This window comes from Athene cunicularia (assembly GCF_003259725.1).
Source record: "Athene cunicularia isolate RWA chromosome 4 unlocalized genomic scaffold, athCun1 chr4_part2, whole genome shotgun sequence".
NCBI lineage: Eukaryota > Metazoa > Chordata > Aves > Strigiformes > Strigidae > Athene > Athene cunicularia.
Genome location: NW_020799099.1, coordinates 5,393,359 through 5,414,842, shown reverse-complemented (window position 1 = coordinate 5,414,842; position 21,484 = coordinate 5,393,359). Strand labels below are relative to the sequence as shown.

The 21,484-nt window shown below is 36.8% G+C and overlaps 1 long non-coding RNA gene across 1 annotated transcript; it reads left to right on the top strand.

Moving 5' to 3' along the window:
- Positions 1-7,256: 7,256 nt before the first annotated feature.
- LOC113479514 lies at positions 7,257-20,161 on the top strand. The gene is made up of 3 exons (XR_003398288.1): positions 7,257-7,366; positions 7,401-7,402; positions 20,151-20,161. It is a non-coding gene; the product is annotated as an uncharacterized LOC113479514 (long non-coding RNA).
- Positions 20,162-21,484: the final 1,323 nt, after the last annotated feature.

The following is a 21,484-nucleotide window of genomic DNA, read 5'->3' as shown; positions in this document are numbered from 1 at the left end:
AACTTGAATACATCATGCGTGAAGTTGGTATAATTTTCCACTACCATATAATGTATTTTCATTTTCACTGTGTAGACTAGGGCTTCTTCCACTCCTTGCAGACCTCTAGAGATTATAATTGTCACAGGGGGAAATATGTCCCTGCCTGGGAGATGTAGTCCTATCAGACATCCCTAGAAAGAAAGGATGATTTAACTGCCAGTAAAGGTGTAAGCCAAGTCCAATGAAATGCAAGATTGTTAACAAGGGATGTGGGTATCATACCTACCCATTAAGGGACTAGTATCCCTGAGGCACCTCCATGAGTGAGGTTACACAACAGAGGGAAAATAAATATCTCTAAATTGTTCTATCCCGATTTAACTAATCATCCTAGGAAAACAAAATTAGCCACATTTTTATGAGATTTCCTCCTTCTCTAGCCAGAGTAATAAGGAGTAAGAAGATGGGTAAAATGAATCCAGTATGGGATAAGATTCTATGAAGCTTTCATTATTACTATTTTTCTCCAAAGACTGACCGTGCAACTTTTATCCACAGTATAGTCTGTCCTGTACCTGGCTCTCTTCTACTAATTTAGGTGACCCTGCCAGTGTACAACACTAAACACTGGCATTTCAGAGAGGAAACTAAGCATTCTTGTTCCCATGCTTGCAAACACTGTGAACAATCTTTGTAAGATACAGAAAGGAAACTATTTACTATTCTGGTTTATTCCTGCAAATCTTTACAGCATAGAGCTTCCTTGTTTTTCCTCCCTCAAAGAAGTTTTTATAAGGAAGAATCTCAATCCTCTCTCATTTTTGGTAGAGTAAAAATTGGCTGATGTAGGTTAGTTATTATTCTTTCCATTGTTCTAAAGTTCAGGAGTTTCCTGAAGACAGGCTAAAGCATATATGCTTAAAAAGGGAACAGAAATGTGTAGCAAGGACAGCTTTCATTTCAGGTTCTAACTTAATAATTTCTTTCCTGGAAAAACATGGACAACATGTATAATTTACCTGCCAGCACCTGCCAGAAACAAGGCTCCTGTTGGAGGGGTTGACTACAATAGCCTGGATCTCATGTTGAAGAAGTTAACCAAAGTTAAGACTTAAGCAAAGCAGTGCTGGTGGTAATGCCATCTAGATTTTGATGTAAACAGTGATCTATCGGTGGAGTATTAGAAGACAGTGAGAGGGAAGCTTGCCCCTTTCAGTCCTCTCATCCTATATTGCCCTCTTCTCTGAAAATCCTTCAAGGACCCAAATGGAGATTTATAGGTAGAATGGATCATCTCTGCATTCCTTTACCTCCAGCACAAATATCTTGGTCCACTGAATTTCTAATCTTGTACCTCTTTTCTTTACAAATTAGTCTGCAAATTAGTTTGGACCAAACTTGTCTTGTCCTTCTCTTGTTAGGACATAGGGATTCTGACACTTTGTGGCCTTTCATCCACTTTCGAACTTCTGAGCTCATAGTTGTGATAAACATCCATGAAAGGTTGTGGGTCTTCTGGGCACTGCGAAAGATCAGTGCCATCAAATCAGTTGTTCTCCTAAATCAGTTTACTAATTTCATGATTAAGTTAATCCTGAATGATTTGTCAAGTTTTCCTTTTACAGCTACGTTTATAAAACAACTGCCCCATTACACTCTGCTTTCTAGAAGCACAGTACTGGACCTCAGGCTGATGATTTTATGATCAATGTTACCCTTTCTTGGGAAGGTGAAAAGCTTTCTGACTTTCTGTGTCACCATTCCTCCATGTAATTTCTTCCTTATCTTAATCCTTGACATCTGGATCATGCCACAGTTAACCAAAGTACATGTAATTAGCATATATCTAAGTGTAAATATGCCAGTAGATTGTATGTGGCTCCTGGTTTGTTTTTTGTTTTTTTTCCTTAACATAATTTGTATTTCAGAGGAAGAAACTTGGTGCTTTTTTTATGAAGGGAAAAAAAGAGAACAATTTAAATGAGCTAAAACATCTTTGTTTCTTCCATCTTTATGCAGAAAACAGCTGAACAGTTTAAAACTAACTTTAAAAATTATATCTAAGACAACTTATATGCCAAGCTTCAGCCAAAAATACTTTTTGCAGCCAAATTATCAAACCCTCTCAAAGAGCATTTATAATGGAATTGCTGACGCAACCTTTATTATAGAGATATGAATAGCTGTAATGAAGGCTTCAGCTGATGTTCTGGCAAGCCTACTGCTAAAAATTATTCTGAATTTATCTGGCATTCAGAAAACGCTTGAAGTGGTCAAAATGTTTACACAATCATTATCATTTTGACAATATCTTTTTTATCCCAAAGGAAGTCAGTGATGAACAAATTCAAGCAGTGTGTGAGACGTGCATATTTAGCATCTGTTACGCATTCTCTTGGCAGCATTGTTTTGTATCAGAAAATCAGGGCCAAGGGTTCAACCACTAACTTACAAGCAGTTGTGTTGAATCAAACATTATTGCCTATTGTGTTGCTTTAAAGTATATTAGTGAACTTCATTATGTTTTTTCCTGATTATTTGATTTTGGTTTATAATCAGGAAACTCCTGGGTCTGAGCAAGAGTGTTACATTCAGAGTGGTAGTATTTGGGAGTTTCGTGCCTTTCCTTTGGTTCTTTCATACCACTCCTTTGAACAGTTTTGAAATACCATGCGCTCATTTTTTAAAAAGTCATACAAAGCTTTGTTAGTCATAGGCTAGTTACAGATACAGCATTTTCCTGTGAGTGCATAACTTCAGACTCCTGGGGCAGATCCAGGTAAATATCTGATGATAGAAATTAATGGTTGGCTTCTGGTGCGTCATAGCACAGGATGCATATGTGCAATTGCATCTTGTAGTAGCCTTATCTCTTTAATCAGCTTTCTTTTTTCTACTAGTATATTTTCAGATGATAAAATAACGCCAATTCCTCTATTTCAGGCTACTTGTGAGATTGCACTGATTAGTCAAATTTGGGTGCTAAATTGATTTTATTAAATTCTTATTCAGGGAATCATCACGTGAATTAAACCTGTCCTGTATTGACTTCCCTTAAGTTGAGAAGGACTTGATTTATACTAAATCAATATAAATCAAATTTAAAATTATTTAAATGGAAGCACATAAGAGTTTGCACCAGTATAATGAAATAAATTGTAAAACACAGTTTAGACAAGTTCAATATCATGTAATTTAGGCTTCTGGCTGCATTTTTTTAAAGATTTCAATGCTGATGGCAGTAGAACAAGAATGTCTTTACAAAAAACCCTTCCACATGAAATCTTCTTAAAAGATACGTATTTTTTTAAGAGTTTTCACTCCAAATTTTCATACAGCAAATGCTAGAATTTCTATTGGAAAATTTCTACACCATTTTAGAAATATCAAAAGAAAGAAGTGACATAGCATCATTTTGAAAAATTTTGAAATTAAATAAATGTTTTTGTTAACTGTCAACTGCAAATGCTGTTTTGTATCATCACTGAAAAATATAATTCAGTAAAATTTGTGAATTCTTCATCTCTGCCCCTTTAATTACAAAAATCTGGGAAAGGAAATTGAGAATGAACCAAAAAATTATCACTTTAGTTGGAAGGCTTTAAATTGGATTTGATTTCAGGAGCTTTGCTACCAACTAAATATGCTGATATACTGGTTTTAACAAAACTTCTGTCTCAGTGCAGCTGGGGCACTAGCCCAGGAGGAGGGAGTCTCTTGTTTATTTTCTGCTTGTCATCAGATTCAAAGCAGAAGATTTTTTTGCACCAAATCATTCTGAATGAGATGGAAGGATATTTGAAGTTTGTCTTGCACAGTCCATGTATTGAAGGAGAAATCTTGGTACATCTTCACACCTTCATGAATTAAAAAGCATAACATTTCAATCAGGGGGGAAAAAAATGTTTTCATCAAAGCGTTTGAAAAGTTTGACTCTAGAAATAAGGAATAAAAGTATGTTCTGAAATGAGGGAAGTTGCTGTGAAATGAAGTTCATCCTTGTTGCAGTATTCTGGCCCACAAATCCTGTTTAGCTCTGGAGTTTTCTTCAGTAGTTCAGGTTGCGCTTATTCAACACCAATTGCTTGATGTACTGGGTTACTACTGCCATTTTCATTCTTATTACCATTTTACCCCCTTCCTTCCCCAAGCAGTTGGACGTCTTTTGCTCTGAAGTTTATGACTATACATGAGAAAACTGGAAATTACTATCCACATTGTGTAATCCTAATCTTTTCTTCAGGGGCAGGCATTGCTTAGAGAAGGAATCTCTTGTATTGAACAACAATAAAAAACAACAATTGGCTTGTAATGATGGTACTTGGCACAGTTACAGCTCATTGCAAGCTTAACTGATAGTGGGTCCTCTCTCAGTGTGAGATTTAATTTTCTTTTGGGTAGCTAGCTGTGCCTGGTGTCACTACATATAAACCATCTTGTCAGCCGTTGGTTGCACACTGAGATAGGTAAGTGCCCCGTGGGAAGGAAGAAGAAAACCACTTCTTAGCATCCTATCAACCATAGGACTCTGTGCAGTGCTGTCATCATGTCAAGGTTGAGCTCATATATTATGGATATTGGGCTACAGAATGTTTTATAATTTGAAGCAAAGAAGCTGAGGTACACAGGGAGAGTGGGAGAGGCAGTGCTAAGCACGGTCATATTAATGAGCCATCAAAATTACATGGGATTAGTCAAAACACCTATGACACAACCTAGCCCATAAAATAGCTGCAAGCAAACCAGCATCTGTCTGCTTTCCATATTTTTTTTTTCAGTGATTAACTACAGTACTGTGATTTCAATGAAATTTAATGAAGCACAAAAAAATTATGTAACTGTAGGTCAAAGCTGAAGCTGCTTGAAGAAGCTTTTTCTTATAAAAATTATATAATGATATATTTAGTGTGTGACAGCGTAAACCTGTTACAAGCTTGGAATAAAACAAGAAAAAAAAACCAAAGGAGTAGCCAGAAGAATAGCTAGGGCAAATGCTCAAATTGTAATCCTTGGATGCTCAGCATCTCTCAGGATCATGTACTGTGACACTACTTGAAAAGTCAAAAATCACATACACATCTTTTTCAAGGAATCATAAGCTGATGGATCAATTACCTTCATTGGTCCAAAGTTTTCAAACTTGCCATTTGGAATAAAAGCTCAACTTGAAGCCGGCCCATAAATAAAACTCGTAAAAGCTATACATTCTCAGTTCGCAGGAGAGCTTTGAATTTCTGGGTGTTGTTAACTAGCCTTATCTGCTCCTAAAATTCTGCTTCTGGAAACAACCCTAAAGGACTCCAGATATTTCAGAAAATGCAATAGCTTGATCAACAATGTGTGTTGTTTATATTAACAAATAGTAGATAAAACTTTATAACATTTTTCATGTAGTAATAGAAGCACCTACAAATAGATATAGATAGATATAGATATATATAGATATATACATATATTTTTTTACTTTTTTGAGCTACCTAGAAGAGCATTTTCTCCTTTTTTGAGAGAGTCCTTCTCCACAGAAACATCTAAAACCAGTCACTAGGTACTTCATAGACTTCTAGCATTCAGTTCTTTCCAGGTCAGATTTTAACCTTGTCTTGGAAGCCAAAGAAAAATATCTTCCACTCGCTCTGCCACTGCTAGCGTATGTGGAAACTGCAGGAATGCTCCTTTAGCTGATGAACTTGCAGTACATAAACATACCCAGGTAATCTGTGCGCAATTCAATGAAACTACCAGCTGGCAACCAAATAGAAGTAAGAACTTAACCGGTAATAAAAGGAAGATTACCACATACCGTCTTTGATCAAAGATTACTGTGGGCGTTATAGAACAGTCAAAAGTATAATAATGTAAGTGGGGGGTCAGAAGCAAAGATTTCCGATAGAGACAATTGATCAGGCTTCTGATACTGCAGGGCATGATAAGTAACAAAGCTGATTTATTTGTTGGCTCAGGACATTCATGAGAGTGTGCTAGGAAGGAGCAGCTAGTCAGAGGAAGAGGTTGTCTGATTATCTTGCCCTGGTGCACCAGAGCAGGTAGAAATCTCTGGGGAGTAAGAGATGCTGTTCAGGGCAACTGAGCATGTTCAGGTGAAAAAATCTGAAATTCAGGCAAGGAAGGAGCTTGTAGCAGAGTTGCAGACTGGGAGATTTCTAAAAGAAGTAGGGGGTCTGCAGGAGTTGAGGAGCAAACACAAGGGCAGGCTTCAGAAATGATGGTAAGAATAAGAGTTCCCTGACAACTCAGGTGAAACCGTTTTGAGGGTGTTCAAGTTGAGAAGCCATTAAAAGTAATTGGCTAAAAGAGAGCTCAAGAAGGTCTGCCATTTTATTAGAAGAGTTCTCTTCTGAGATGAGATTTCTGTCTCCCCATAAAAGGCATGTTTAGAGACTGGAAGCTTTTGGTGTCTTTGGCATGTTTACAAAGGGAACAGTCCTGCTTCAGAAATAGCATTACTGTTTCTATAATTTCAGAAAGAATATTGTGTGCTCTAGGTACTCTGTATACATAGCAGGCAAGTTCAGCATTTTCACAGAAGATCTAACAACTTCATTAAGAAGTCATAAAGATCCATTTTCACATTTGATGCAATTTAATTCAGAACCACAGTTACTTCAGAACTTTTCTTAACATTTTCATTTCAATGGATGGTTCTTGACCAACCTCCTAGTTGGTGGCTATTAAGACTAATTCTTCTATTGTGTTATTCTGTGATACATATTCTAAATTAAGTAATCCCAAATAGAATATTCTGCAAGAGAAAAACTAGAAGGAAAAACAAGGCAATTTTTCTCTTGTTTGAAAAGTTTTCACCAAAATAAATGTTTAGTCATATAAAAAAAAAAAAAAAAGAGAGAGAGAGATAAAACACGAATTTGAATCAGATTGATAAATGCTCCCTTTGAAAGAAAGCTGAAAATAAATTTCAAAACTTGTTTTAGAAGTGTTTCACATTTTTATAATTTGGTAAAAAAAACACAGACTAAGCAAAGCTTTAGTTGACCAGAGAGAACTTTATGTTTTTTTCCATAAGAAAACAGAAAAGCTTTGCTTCAACTGATCTGAAATGGTCATCTTTTTTAATGGTGGGGTGGACAGATATTTACACAATTCAGTCTGTCAGTTGCATTGCCAAAGATCACAAGTTCTGACAATTTCTGAGTCAACTTGAGTCTTCTATTGTAAGTCAAAACATCTTGCTAACCTTTTTTTTTTTTTTTTTTTTTCCCTCTCTTGCTTTTTCGTCTTGTTAAACAATTTTTACTGATAATAAATTAGGTCAGTGTCAATGCAGCTTCTGGTATGTGCAGACACAGCTGAAGGTTGGTACTTTCATGAATAAGAAAGAGGTTTGAAGGTAAGACAGTAATAGACAGTTGGGGCCTATTCTTGAAGATAACAGGCACAAGGAGTGGACAAATTAAAACAAACCAGCTCAAGACACAACACAGTTGCACACCACCTCCTAACAGACCTTTGTGAGCATGCGTGAGCACTGAGGGCAACCAGTAGACATTGTGAGAAAGACCACCAGGGACCCCTCGAGACCACCATCCAGCAAGAAAGGGCGCGTGTAATTAAGATGAAGATATTGTAATTGGTTCCAGGAAGTCTAACGCATATGTAACTCACTTCTTGGAAAAGTTATTAATATGCATAATCTCACGGTATATTAGCTGCCTCTTTTGTACATCTGGGGCATGCTCACCTTGCGAAGCTATTAACATGTGCGCCCAGTGCTGCAAGAAGGAATACCTGCTTTCTAAAACTCCAAAATGAGTCTTAGAGTGTTCCTCTGCCGGCTTTTACAGTAACACTATCAATTTTGTAGTAAATACATATTGACAGTGAGCACACTTGAATAACAGTGGTAATTGGGAGTTTTGTGAATACGTAACAACATTATTTAATTTGAAATATGTTTTCTATATTGGTATACAGATTGGCTTTTCATAGCAGAGAGGGAAAAAAAAAGTCTGCTTAAGCTCCTAAGCCTGAACTGAAAAGATAGCACTGGCAAGAATAAATTGGAGTGTTATATCGTGGGTCTTAAAACTCCAGAGTAATCATGTAGTAGGACCAACTCATAAATTCAGTGTTGAATGCTGAATCCACACACCCCATACGTTTCAAGGTGCAGAGCTTTCTGCAACACTTCACAACTGACTTAAGACTATTAATATGAAATACTGCAAGTGAAGCGGTATTTTCCCTCTGGGGAAAAAAGAGAGTTTTAATACTTTGTTTCTAGTAGATCCATTTCGATTCAATCTTCTTTGAACTAAATCTTTTGCATTTGGGAAAAATCTTTTACAAAAATCCATTTCACATTACTTTGTGTAAGTGTCATATTAAACCATCGGTACTTCTTTCTAGAACAGTTTTTCTACAAATCAGTTCTCTTTAAAAAGATTTTTTAAACATTGAAATTTAATTATTTTTAAAAGAAAACTTAGTAAAAATACTTTGCAAGGATGAAATATTCCCTTTATATACATCCTACCATATGATTCACAGCAGTGGAATTACCCAGGTATAAATTAGGGCAAAATTAAGTCCTTGGAGAGCAGGTAGACTTAGGCCTAACTTTAGAAATGATAGATGTATTCAACCAGCAATAGCTATAATGCATCTGAAATGTGTTTTACTCACATAAAGTATTTAATTTAAATTATTCTAGTACTTGTGATAGACAGAAGCAGGGAGGATGGCCTCAAATATTAACAGTTCCATTATTCTTTAAACTGCCAATCATTAGCTAACTTCTCCCTTGTTAATGATAATGGTTGCATGATTCTGTTCTGAATTTAAGATTTTCACCACCAGCAGGCAGGCCAGTGGGCAATTTTAATTCAAAAAGCAGGTTAGTAGAACTATATTTAAGGAACAATAAACACAGTTCAAATGGAGCTTGAGCTGGCTTGAGATGCTTTATTAGGCAAAGAATGCTGACACACAGTAGCAGAATTTGATCTCCACTACACGCCTGAAGCTTTGTTATTGTAGACTTTCTGAAAATAATGGTTAACATTTACCTGAAGAGTTGTGCAAAGACAAAGATATAAGAATGTAATACCATTTTTTATTTTTCTTGTTACCGATGTCCTTTCATTGAAAGGAATTTTGCCAACATCTCAACTTAGAGAAGGTATCAGGAGCCTTGCAGAAAGAGCTTCTCAAGAGAGGCAAATCCAGTGATGCGAAGAATGATTGTTGTGTAAGTGAAATTTTAATTTATTTACACACGTGCATGGTATAGTTGCAGAGGCAATGTCTTCTTTCAAGAATTCCATGTCAAGGTTATTTCCTGCTTGCCAGGGGAAAACTGTCTCAAAAATTGATCGTAATTAGAGAGCTAAGTACAGAGTCAGTTTTACTGACTCCCTTACAAGTGCCCTTTGCCCTGAACCTGATAAGCAAAGCCTCATGTTCGTCCTCAAAAGGTGGAATCCTGCTAAGCTAATAGGTGCTTCAGACTGTTTATTGGAAGGTTTCTGTGAAATGTACTGATTTCTGATGGAGGAAGGCAGACTGGAAAATAAGAATAGATTAAAGCTTTAGTGTATCTACTGGAGGAAGACCTGGCTGTGCTGTTTAACATTTTATGTTTGACGTGGCTGAGATGTCAACTTGCTTTTGTTTATTTGCATAATCATTCATACAAATAATAATGTGTCAGCCACTCTTTGAGGAACTGTAACTGTGCCTTGCTGAATTTTGCACCTTGGTGAACAAAATGTATAACCTGAGGCAAGAAAGTTGTTTGTTTGGTTTGGTTTTTATTTGTCACTGTGAATTCTTCATAAATTCAATCCTACAGGATCTGTTATAGGAGGTAGTAGTTCTCCTAAAACATGAAAACTTTATAATGATAAAAAATACTGCCTGAAACTGCTACTGCAGAGTCCCGAGAAAAATGTGGTTGTTTTTCGGAAAGACTATTATAATAATAAAGATCATCATCAGTGTTCTGTGAGTCCAATCAAATGTTAAAAATCTGTGTAGTATTACGTTGACTTAAATTACTAAGGCTAGCTGGCATTCTTTACAAAATAAGTGAAGACTGATCTTTGGACACAAGCTGTGAGCTGTGTAAAATTGCCTCTGCTAAACATGTGCTGATTGGCATATGAATGAGATCTTGTTAATCTTCTGCTTAAATAAGTAGGTAGAGAGAAGCTGGGAACAAGTCCTCCTTTCTCCCTTTTAAGAAAAAGTACTTGCTATTGTAATAATTTATATTAGCAAATAAAATGCAAATATATATTTGCAGATAGAGCAAACAATTAGCAAGCATTATTTGGGAACAATATACCAAAATACATGTTCCTGCTTTACTCAAGTATTTCTGAGGATCCAAATTGAGAGAAGAGCACCCAAGTTGTACAAGTAAAGGTGTTGTAAGTAGTTTTGGCTTCCACAGGTTTCTTCTACTTAGATCTTCCAGCTTCTGACTCACTCATAAAAGACAAAAATTACATTGTATTAAACCCTGTTTAGAAACTTACACAGAATTATAACCACATGTAAGAGTGTCTATCAGTGGTACCTCAGACTGAGGACAAATCTTTTGCATCTTTAAGGGTGTTTCACTCTATAAGCAGATCATATTTATTATCTTTGAAATGGGAACTGATTTAGTCTCTCACAATAACACAGCATATGAAACAATCAGAACTTCAAAGCCTTTGTGTCTGTGCGTGTGCATTTTTATGTGTGTGGACATCAGCTGTAATGAGCTGAGCTTTTGATGTGCCTAGGGGATGGCAGGCTGACTTCCTGTGGGTTTGAGATAGGTCGATTTATTTCCCTTTGGGGCACTATTTTGCATAGGTTGGTGGTGGCCAACAAACTTGTTATCCTCAAGACCAATTCTGGTCTCTTCCTGCAAATGTTAAAGCAAATTTTGTAATATTCTGTTTGTAAGAATAGGAGAAAAGGCCTTATGGGAAGAACTTCAGCAGTTTGTTGGTCTTAAAACATTTTTTTTTTGAAAGTTGGCATGTCTCCTGCCATAAGGTTGAATATCCTTTTTTTAAATAGCTTCTTTCCACTATGAAAAAAATTGCAACACCCTGAAAAAAACTGCTAGAAGTAGGCTTCTAGGAAAAAAATATATGTATTGTTATATAATATACTGGGGAGATGTATACATGCATGAAGCTGTATATATTGTAAATGCACATATGTGCTTGCTATATATTTTAATTGCACTTCTGAATTAAACAGTAATAGGGGTTATCAAAGGGATAAGTCAGGTAAAACAAATTCTAGAGTATTTCATTAAGAATCTGTCACTTGAGAGTTGTAATTCAGTATTACAAGGATATTCTGCTTTTCTTCACAGTAAATGCAATTTAGCTAGCATAATGAAGAAATTGGTAGTACCTTACACTACTTATGCAATTTTTAGCACACCTAAGGCAAAGTTCATTAATCATGTCACAAAACTACCTTTCTAGAACTTCAAAGACAGCATATGTTATCAAAAATATTTAATATATGAACATAATGCTTTGTGTCTTATTAATACTGTGCTCAGTAAAAGAGAAAAAAACCCACATTTTAGACTACATATGTATCTATGTATTTACATCCAGTACTATGTTTTTATAATAGTAGGCATCAAAACCAATCATCCCCTCATGACAAATGCACTTCTCAAAGTAACTTCTTTTTCTTCCATTAAATAGACAAAATTGAGGCATGGCTCATTAACTGCAAAGCACACATCATTAAGTAATCTAGGTAGCCCTTCCTGCCAGCTTCATGCAAGCATTAGTAATGTTCAGACCCCTCACCTTGGCCTTCACTGCTGCCAAGAGATAAAACATTGCCAAGTATAATATTGAGCCTACGATAGTAAAATCTGTTTGCTTTTATTTATTTCTAGTCTATATCAAAAGAATAACACATGACTTTCATTTTCACTTAGAATCACATTCTCTTGTTACACCACCCTGTGCATTATCTGTCTAGTAGAGAAATTTGGAACTTTGAGAATAAATTTTATCCAATAATATATATTTCTTGTCAAAGTTTCTCACTCTGCAGGGCAGGTGAAGACTCTAATCACACTAGGGATCATTACAGAGACGTTAAACCCTTCTCTTCATTCCCAGTGTGTGAAAAGCAGACCAGCAGCTTTCACGCATGACAGGACATGCATGTAGTCCATTGTAACATACCACTTTTTTTTTTTTTTCTCGTACAGGCTCAATCTTATGAAAATGGGTTTATCTTTTACAAATTACTAGAATTTCATCCTTTTCTTCTTTGTAGGGAATACAAGAAGTATCTCCTATGCCTCTTAACAGTTTGCTTTAGAAATAGAATAAATTCTGGTGTCTATATTTTTTAATCCATCTGTTAAGATGTAGCTATTAACAGGGGAGAAATAATTTAAATTCTGTTTTACTGTAGCTTGCAGTTATTTGTTATAAGTTATGTCTTATTGTAAGTTGGAATTATGTTTATTATCACTGGAAATTATGTCAGTATTGAGACAGCAGAGTACAGTACAATATTTGGAAAGAAATCTTTGGTAGTTGCATTGACTTGAGCTTCACTAGAGACCACCTGATGTTCATTCAGTTCTCTCACAAGTTTTGTCGTGTGTTCACCTAGTACAAAATATGAATGCTAAATATGGATCCACAAGAGGTGATAATGCTCTGATTTAGTTTCCCTAAGGAATTCAGTATTTTTCAGGTGTATCTTTTAGATTTGAGCCTTCTCTAAATAGTTGTAAGAAGTTCCAATTGAGTTTCATTAACATTTCATTTCATAATAATTCTTTGGAATACCGTGTCCAGATCTCCCACTGAAAATGAGTTGGTACTATTGCCAGTAGAAGATAGCTATGTAATTTTTACTTTAGTTCTCAAGGTGTGGAGACTTTGATGTTAAGAAGATAAACAGAAATGACTTGGCAAAAGCAGTATGGAGAGTAGCAAACAAATGTCTGAAGAGAGACCTTAGTATTTTGTATGAATCTCAACAAGGAAGTCTCCAAAGGAGTAGTCTCTCTAGGAACACTTTGGGGGATCCGTGTGCTTGGTACCTGCATGAAGAGCATTGTTGGCTGAAGCTTCGTTACTCATTCACCCCAGGTATGTGTGTGTTTGTCTAGCATGAGTCAGAAATTACTCCCTAGAATGAGCACAGAGATTTGAAGGAGCCAAAGGGGGAAAGAGCTAATGGCTCTACTTTTTTGAAATGGAGAAATATTGTCTTAAAGTCAAGGCCTTCCTTTTCCTGCGATGAAGACTATTCCAGCAGGATCTACAGAAGTGGACAGGAACCCAGCTCAGTGCTGTACTGCTTGGGCAGAAGGGGAGCAATACTGTCTTGTACCAGCTTAGCTATTCATTGTGGAGCTGTAGCTGTATTCTGTCTCCTATCTCTGTGCCCAGTGCCAGATGTAGGAGGTCCGGCAGCCAACTGAGCTAGGAGAGGAGCTGGTGATGTACAGTGCAACATGGGGACCATTAGTAGGGTACTGTGATGGTCTTCTCTGAGGAAGACAACTCCCTCCTATCTCGTGGGATCCTCCCTGAGGACAGCCCTGATTAGCAGAAGTTCTAGCCTGCCTGTTGGTGTGAATATGGTAAGATGAGCTGTAAGTGCTAGATGTTGTGATGGTGTTCCCTCTGGAAGTACCCCCAGGAGTTAGAGGTATGGGTGTCTGCCATGTCCATTCAGTGGGTGATGACCTTTTACGAGCTGCTTTCCCATTTCTGTGACAATGTCTGAGTCTGGTGAAAGTAGTGTATGAGAGCCTGGAGACTCTCTGGTGTGGCAAGAAGATGCAAACCATACTGGACTGCCTTATGAGCTTATGTTGACATGTCCATGCAGTAGATTGTTTAGCGGTCTACAAACCCTTTGGAAAGTCCCACAAAGGCCTAGTGCTCTTGGCCCTCTGACAGGGCAGGAGGTCAAGGAATTTGGCCTTGAGGGTACTGTCAGTGACATTAGTGCAGGACTGTACAGACAGTGCCAGAGACAAGGGGGGACTTGTTGGGAAAGTAGATGATATTCACTGAGAGCAAGAGTAGGAAAGTGTCTCACAGCAAATTCTCCTGCATAATGAAAGAAAATATTTGAAAAAGTCAGCAGAAATCTAATGGAGATGAAACAGTACAAATCAAAAGGCATTTGCAGAAAAGAATAGTAACTGGGTATGAAGCCATTGGAAAGAATGTCACCCCTGTGAGCAAAGTGTGCTTCCCATATTGACCTATACCACTTCCACTTGGGAAACTACCTTGAAACAAACTCCACAAAGAACAATATCAACATAATGAAAGCAAACAATCAGAAAATGATTAATAAGTAGACAGATAAATCTTTTCCCTGGGAAAAGTAGCTAATGAAATCAAATATTGTGAAAAAAGATCTTGCAGAGTGCAGTTAAAAAAGATAGTTGGAGATAAAACCCTCTTTTTTTTAGTGATGCATGGATGTAAATAAAATAGCATCTTAAAAAGCCATTTTTGTGATTCCTATTAAAATATTCCTGCAGCGGACTTTAGAATTAAGGAAATAATAGAAGCAACAAACTGTTCTGCAGTTGTGTCCACAGAGAGTCTTTCAGCAGTTAGGCCATGGAATGCTCTTCATAGTAACTTTTGAGTTATCAAGAGAATGCTAACAAGTATTTTTCATTCTGTTTTCAGCTTAAAGTAGAGCCTGAGGGTTTTAAACTCAGTTCCCTTCAAAGAAACACATCCCATCCTAAATGGAAGTGTGGAGTTACACCTAAGATGCTTATGTATGTATTTTATTGTCCATCTGCTTGTGCTTCACTCTTGCACTGGGAGAACAGCTCGTGTCTGAAGACACATTCTCCAGGCAATTAGTTATCCACCAGATTTTTGCAATTGTACTGTCCTACTTGTAATTGAACTACATCTATTTGGCAATACACTGTTCTATATACCTTTCACTCCCACGTGTGAGTTGTGTAACAAATTGGTCCAGCTCGTTTGAAACACGGGGAAAGAAATGTACATGGTTAATAAGTTCCATGATATATGAGAGCAGCTCTGTGCCAGTCTGGCTTACTGAGTACCTAGGCTGCAAAGACCTTTTGCTGATAAATGAGCAGCATTTCTAAGAATGAGGGCATGCAGAAGATACTAAATAAGTACTAAGAAGCTACAGAAAGTATTGTACTCAGCAATAAGATCTTTTTTTCTGTAATTCCTGTTAGCGAACTATATTAGTCATGCTAATGTAATACAGTATTTGTGACTGCCTTGACATTGTCCATTTAAATATTCAGGAAGCTGCTTCTTCCACATATTCACATGCAAGTACATCATGCTGGATTAGCTCTAGTCAATTAAGCAGTGTGTTGTCAACTGCAGTTAAAACAAATGGCATGGGCTACTTCATCACCAAGTGACCTCCATTCATTATACAAAAATTGGCATTTATAAACAGGTCTTCCGTGAGATTGTCTTTGGCTTGCCTAGTGACTAAGGTAAGAGGTTACATCCTGCCAGCTGTTGTATTCTGTATCTGCTGAGGCACCTTCGGCATCTTGTGCTCATTCAGTTTAAACAAACAACCCAACCAACCTGCATCTGGATAATAGAAACTGCCATTTCACTTTCTGTCGACAAGTGCAGGGCTGATGTCACTTGTTTATCTGGCAAACATGAGATCAATAAACTCGCAGAGAATTCAGAGCTCACACAACGTTGTGCTTCCTAGGGAGGATTAGCTGAAATGAAATGTCTGACAGCTCTGTGTCAGCTTTTCACATTACAGACCGAAACATTATTTCTTTTCCTTCACAGTCTCTGAAGGAAATGAGAGAGATGTTAAACTGCCAGTCACTTAAATCTTGGCCATTCATTAAGCAAGAAATATCAAGTGAGTAATTTTGTCCGCTTGGAATAACCTGCACTGTTAGCAATTACTTAGGAACATGTCAGCCATTACTGCCATAAGCGGTTTAGCTTGAAGATCAAGTCTAATCATTAGACCTACCATCTTTACCCCAAAACCTTCCTTTGTATAGCATTTCTTAAGCTAGTACCTGCTAAGGGTTCACAATATAGATTGACATGAAAGGCCCAGAATCTTCCAGAAATGTTTTGTTGCTCTTTGCAGTTTGAATCTTCTTGATGAATATTTTCCTTGCCAACTAGAATACAGAGCTAGATATTTATTGTACAGTATTTTACTGCGCCAGTACTTGCAGGCTTGGAACAGATGTTCCAGGAAATGCAAGAGGAACTGAGACTTTCTGAGAAGCCATGAGACAATATAAACAAGAACTTTGCTAAAGTTAACATCTCTCTTGTTAAACTTCAAAACATTGATGAAAAACTAAAATTCATTATCATTGCAGGTGCAAATAACAGTTTTAATTATATTTGGTTATTTCACATGGATGACTATATGATTGTAAGATATATATTTCTAGGCCATAGCTGACTCTCTTCCACTCGTGAAAGTATATCCCCATGTTGCACAGTCAGTAGACTTGCTTCACCAACACACTGTGTTTTCCTACCAGTTGTTGGCTTGGAATACTGTGTGCTTTGGCAGAAATAACAGCCCTCTGGTATTTGAAATGGAACAGTGAGCATGAAACTGTACGTAACTTCCTCCCACAATAGGAATGACCCTTCCTTCCTCCAGATGTGCTTCTACAAATACCAAGTTGAATTGTTCCCTTTCGCATTCACGGATTCCAGTTTAAGGTCAGTCCTCGCTAGTTGAGGTAACTGGAAGATGATACAATCTCATGATAAGACAATATGCTTCTCTCAGGCTTTTTTTATGAAGATAAATTAATATCTCTTACAGTGCTGTAACTGTTGCAAACAAAATGCACTAAGCCTTTATTTTAGGCAGGGGGATTCATTTTACTCATTTTGAAGTGGAAGCTGGTAGATGGTAGACAGCTCTATCTCTACAAACCTCTGCTGATGCTATTTTTAAAAACAAAATTAATAAAAGTCCCTTAGGAGATGCAGAGTAAGACAACAAACATTTCCTATCTCTTTGCCTTTTTTTTTTAATAACTGCCTATTTAAAAGTCCATCACATCCTGTTTATTCTGATGTGCAAGTTTCCATAGTAAGTCTTGCCTGTTGCTGTTCTGTCTCAACAATGTGTAGAAGTTGTATTACAATTATCAGGACACAGATACCTGACGTACCATGTTTTACATAGTTTAGGTCTTTAACCCCAGAAGGGGGACCCTTGTTTACCATGCTGTGGTCTCACCTGAAGGCTCCTCCACCATTTGTCCTCCATCTTGCAGTAGCTTGTCAGTATCTTGGTCCCTTGGATACCTAAGCTCCAGGATACATTAGAAGAGAACTGGATGCTTGTTCACTGTAGTGTATGTTGGTTTATTCATAAGTTTGTAGTATTCTAGCATCACATTTTATCATAGAATTGTAGAGTAGTTTGGGTTGGAAGGGACTTTTAAAGCTCATCTAGTCCAGCCCCCCTGCTGTAGGCAGGAGCACCTTCCACTAGAACAGGTTGCTCAGAGCCCCATCCAACCTAGCCTTGAACACTGCCAGGGAGGGGGCAGTCACAACCTCTCTTACAAGGATATACATGCCACACCAACAAATCTAATTTCAGGATGGGAGTAATGAATTCCAACTGCTTTCACAGGATCTAAATGAAAGGGGAAACAAATGGAAGCAGCAACTTCCTGTGCTCAGGTAAAGGGAGAGATAACTAGATCCCCTTGCTGAAGGCTTGGCTGATTGCTTTTTCTTAAGGTCAAAGTGCTTCTGCTTTGTGTTTGGGTCACAGCAAGTCACCACATCTTTGTCTGCCTGAAATAAAATAGGCCACTGTAATTCAAAACTAAAAAGGATAATGGGGAAGTACTGTCCCAGTACTTTCAAATGTGGAAAGGGCATAAGTAATACACCAAAACCTCTTATGGTTTGGGTTGGTTTGTGTGGAATTGCAGCTTATTATAGGTAGGAATCATGTAACATTTAGTTTAAAATTAATGATCATACTGGGACAAAGATAAACTTATTTCTGAAGAACTCATACGCTTTCTTCTTTTTTGTTTTAAAGATTCTGTATATTTTAGCAGTGAATAAATCTTAAATTAATTCTATAGTAGATGATGGAAAAGCACTTAGAATATGAAAGTCCACATTTGTTAGAAATTACTTATTGCACCATATACTATCAGAAAGATCAGATTATTTTCATTTTATCCAGTTTCGGTGAAGTTTTCTAACTAATGTGGTTTCTGTGTTTATGCTGGAGATATCATTACAAAAATATTTTTTTTTCTGGAAATTAGACTATCACCACATCGTCTTTTCTTCATCTCTGTGTTATGTTTATTTCACATCATTCTTTCTATATATCCCCAGACTATCAGTCTGCTAACTTTTGTATTTCTTTGGGCAAATCATTTCGCCTCTTTTTCAGCAAACTCCATCTGCTGAGTGGGTTGCACTACCCAACCCCCTCCCCCCGCATCTCCCTGGGGTTGCATTTAAATGGACTGATGTTCATAAAATCCTTTCAATGCCTCCTGTCCAAAATTCAGAGGAAAACCATTACACAAGGAGCTGTGGATGCTAACTACATTTTGAAGAAATTGCAAGCAACCTCTTGTTGTCTCCCCTGTTTACTTTGGTCTTCTTAAATGTTGATACATAGAAAAGTCAAGCCAGGAAAAACAGGAAAAAAGCTTGTACTCCTATTTGACAGATTTTTGATGTCAAATTAAAACTTCAAAGACAAAATGAAAATAAAAACATACATTGTTTGGCTCTCTGACCTTTTATCTTGGAATGAGTTCTTGAAATCATTCCTGAAGTAGAGACATTTCGTACATACTTGTGACATTAGCCAAGTGTCACATGAAAGGACAAGCTGTTCCCACAACACTGGGATATCTATGTTAATGGAAGCCTTTACCTGAGTTAAAAGAAACACCTGAACACCCTGTGGCCATGTTATTCTGTAATTATCCATTTTAAATATTTCAACCTTACTTTGATAAATGAAAGTACATAGGGGATACATGATTCCGTGGAGAGGATCAAATAGAAAAAAGATTTGTAGATCAGAAATGCCTGTTACACAATGTAAATCCATTATTAAAAGATCCTCTGATACTATAAGAATCTCAATGTATTAGTATCACAGAAAATTAATGGTAATTAATGGTGACCTCTTGCAAAAATGGATTGTGTACTGTTGTACTGATTCCGAGTGACAGTTTCCCATTTATAAAGGGGCATAGGAAAGACAAAAGTTAAAAAACTCTTAGAGGATGACATCTAAGAAGACACTGAAAGAACTAGGCCTGCTTAGCTGTAGAGACTAGGTGTAAATAAAAGAGGAGAGGGATGCGGTAGCAGTTTGTAAAAGGTACATGAAAGGCTGCTACAGGTAAAATGTATACGTCATGTCCTTGGGGAACAGAACAAGGACAGATGACCTAAAGCTGCAGGAAGAAAGGTTTAGGGTAAACAATTGAAAACTGTGCTAGTGGTCCAGATAATGAGGCACTGGAGTAGATTGCTTAGGCTGGTTGTGTAGTCTCCTGAAGATATTTGCAAGTACATTAAGGAATAGCATCGCTATTATTCATTTCTTAGGAAAGAGGATAGCTTAGATGACTTCTTCAGGTCTCTTCTAATACTAATTTTCTTTCAGTCCATTGGTGATCTTCATAGAATCTTTATTTAGACCCCCAAATAGAAAAGAATGTTTTAGTTATATTATCTAGAGGCTTAGGGTCCCCTAATAGTAGATATGACCCTGGTGGTATCTTAATTGTCTTGATATTACAATCTTATGAATGTACTAAATTAATAGCTCACTATGACTTCTTTGACAAAGAAGTAGAAAGGTAGTGTTTAGACTGAGTTCCAGTTCCACTTTGTAGCGGTGAATGTACATCTGAAGCAAATGGCACAGAAAGCTGTGATCACGTGCAGCTTTTTTGACAGAAATTCTTAGATGTTTAGATTGCTATGACTTTAATGTACTGCTTAATAAATATTACAGCAAAGATCACAATACCTTTCCAAGATTTCTCACTTCTGCTAGCTTGTCAATGCAAAACAACACACACTAAATCTATTCTATATCGGGACAAAAATTTGTACAAGAATTCTAATATTTGTTGTTTTAAGAGAATGAGAGCAATGTGATTCATGACATTATATATCTTTTGTTTTGTTCATATATACATGCCTTATTGCTTTTGATAAAAATTATATTTGCATCTCTGGTCATATGTATGTAAGGTAAAGCCTATCTGTACATGCAAAAGCATTTATGAAGAATATACTTTTCAGCATTCATATTAAACGAGCTGGAAATAGCCAAACCCTTACTAGTAAATATGATGACAGTTAGGAATATAATGCTATAGCAAGTAGTTGCACTCTTCTTAGCAGGAGGGCTCAAAAGCTGTTGTAAATGGTTTCACCAGCGTGGCATTTTTGGACACTTAGCTATTGTGGCTTGCTGCTTTTGGTTTCTTCACTGCTCATACTTCTTGTCACATATACCGAAAGTAAAATAGAGAAAACCTGTCTGCCTTTCCTTCTATGTCAAGCAAGTCATTCCTGAATTCTAAACCCTTTACTTTTGTTCTTTTCCTTCCAAACTGAGCTTGAACTCCTTGGACTCAGTGCCAATTTTCATCTTTATTTTCTGTGATTTGCCTCCCACATTTTCAGTAAATGCTGTAACTGTCACCTAACTTCCGATGATGTCCTAAGGTGTGAAACACATTCTGTTCCATGTACCAAGTGGTTACCCATTAATTTCTGTTTCTTCTTAAAACACACTTTTACAAGAAACACGCCAATAGTGATGCACTTTAGGAATGAATCTGTAATACGCATAAATATGTGTATTTGTCAGAGAATGTGCAGTTCTAGTACTTAAGTTCCATCTTCTGTAGTTCTTTTTTGCAAAAACTTGCTTTACACAAGATCAGGTTTTTCTATCCTTGTTTGCACAAAAGGCCCTGTAACATTATTCATAATTATTAATAATTACTTTAATCTACAATTTTAAAAATCTACTTTTCTGCACTATTTTCTGCTGTCTTTAGGAATTTTATAGCTGTGACTTGCAGTTTTCCAAGACTACTCTCCATTAGACTACTAGCCCCTCCAGATATATATATGAGATCAAAGGATCAAGTTAAAGATATTCCTGTTCATCAGATATTAATGCCTAAATGATATTCTCATTCATTTTCATTTCTAAGTATTTTAAAGCTCAGGGATAAATGGCTTGAATCCATTAAAACTCTCTTCAAGATTTAAAAAAAAAAAATGTGAGTTGTCTGACTGGCAAAGCAAACACTTTAAGACAGGGGTTCTCAACCTTTCCTTCACCACAGACCCCCTTTAAATACGTTTTGTGGCCTCAGACCACCAAGACTTAATTCAAGATTTAAAGCACTAGACTGCATCAAATATGTATTTCAGTTTTCTCATGAAGGGTCTTC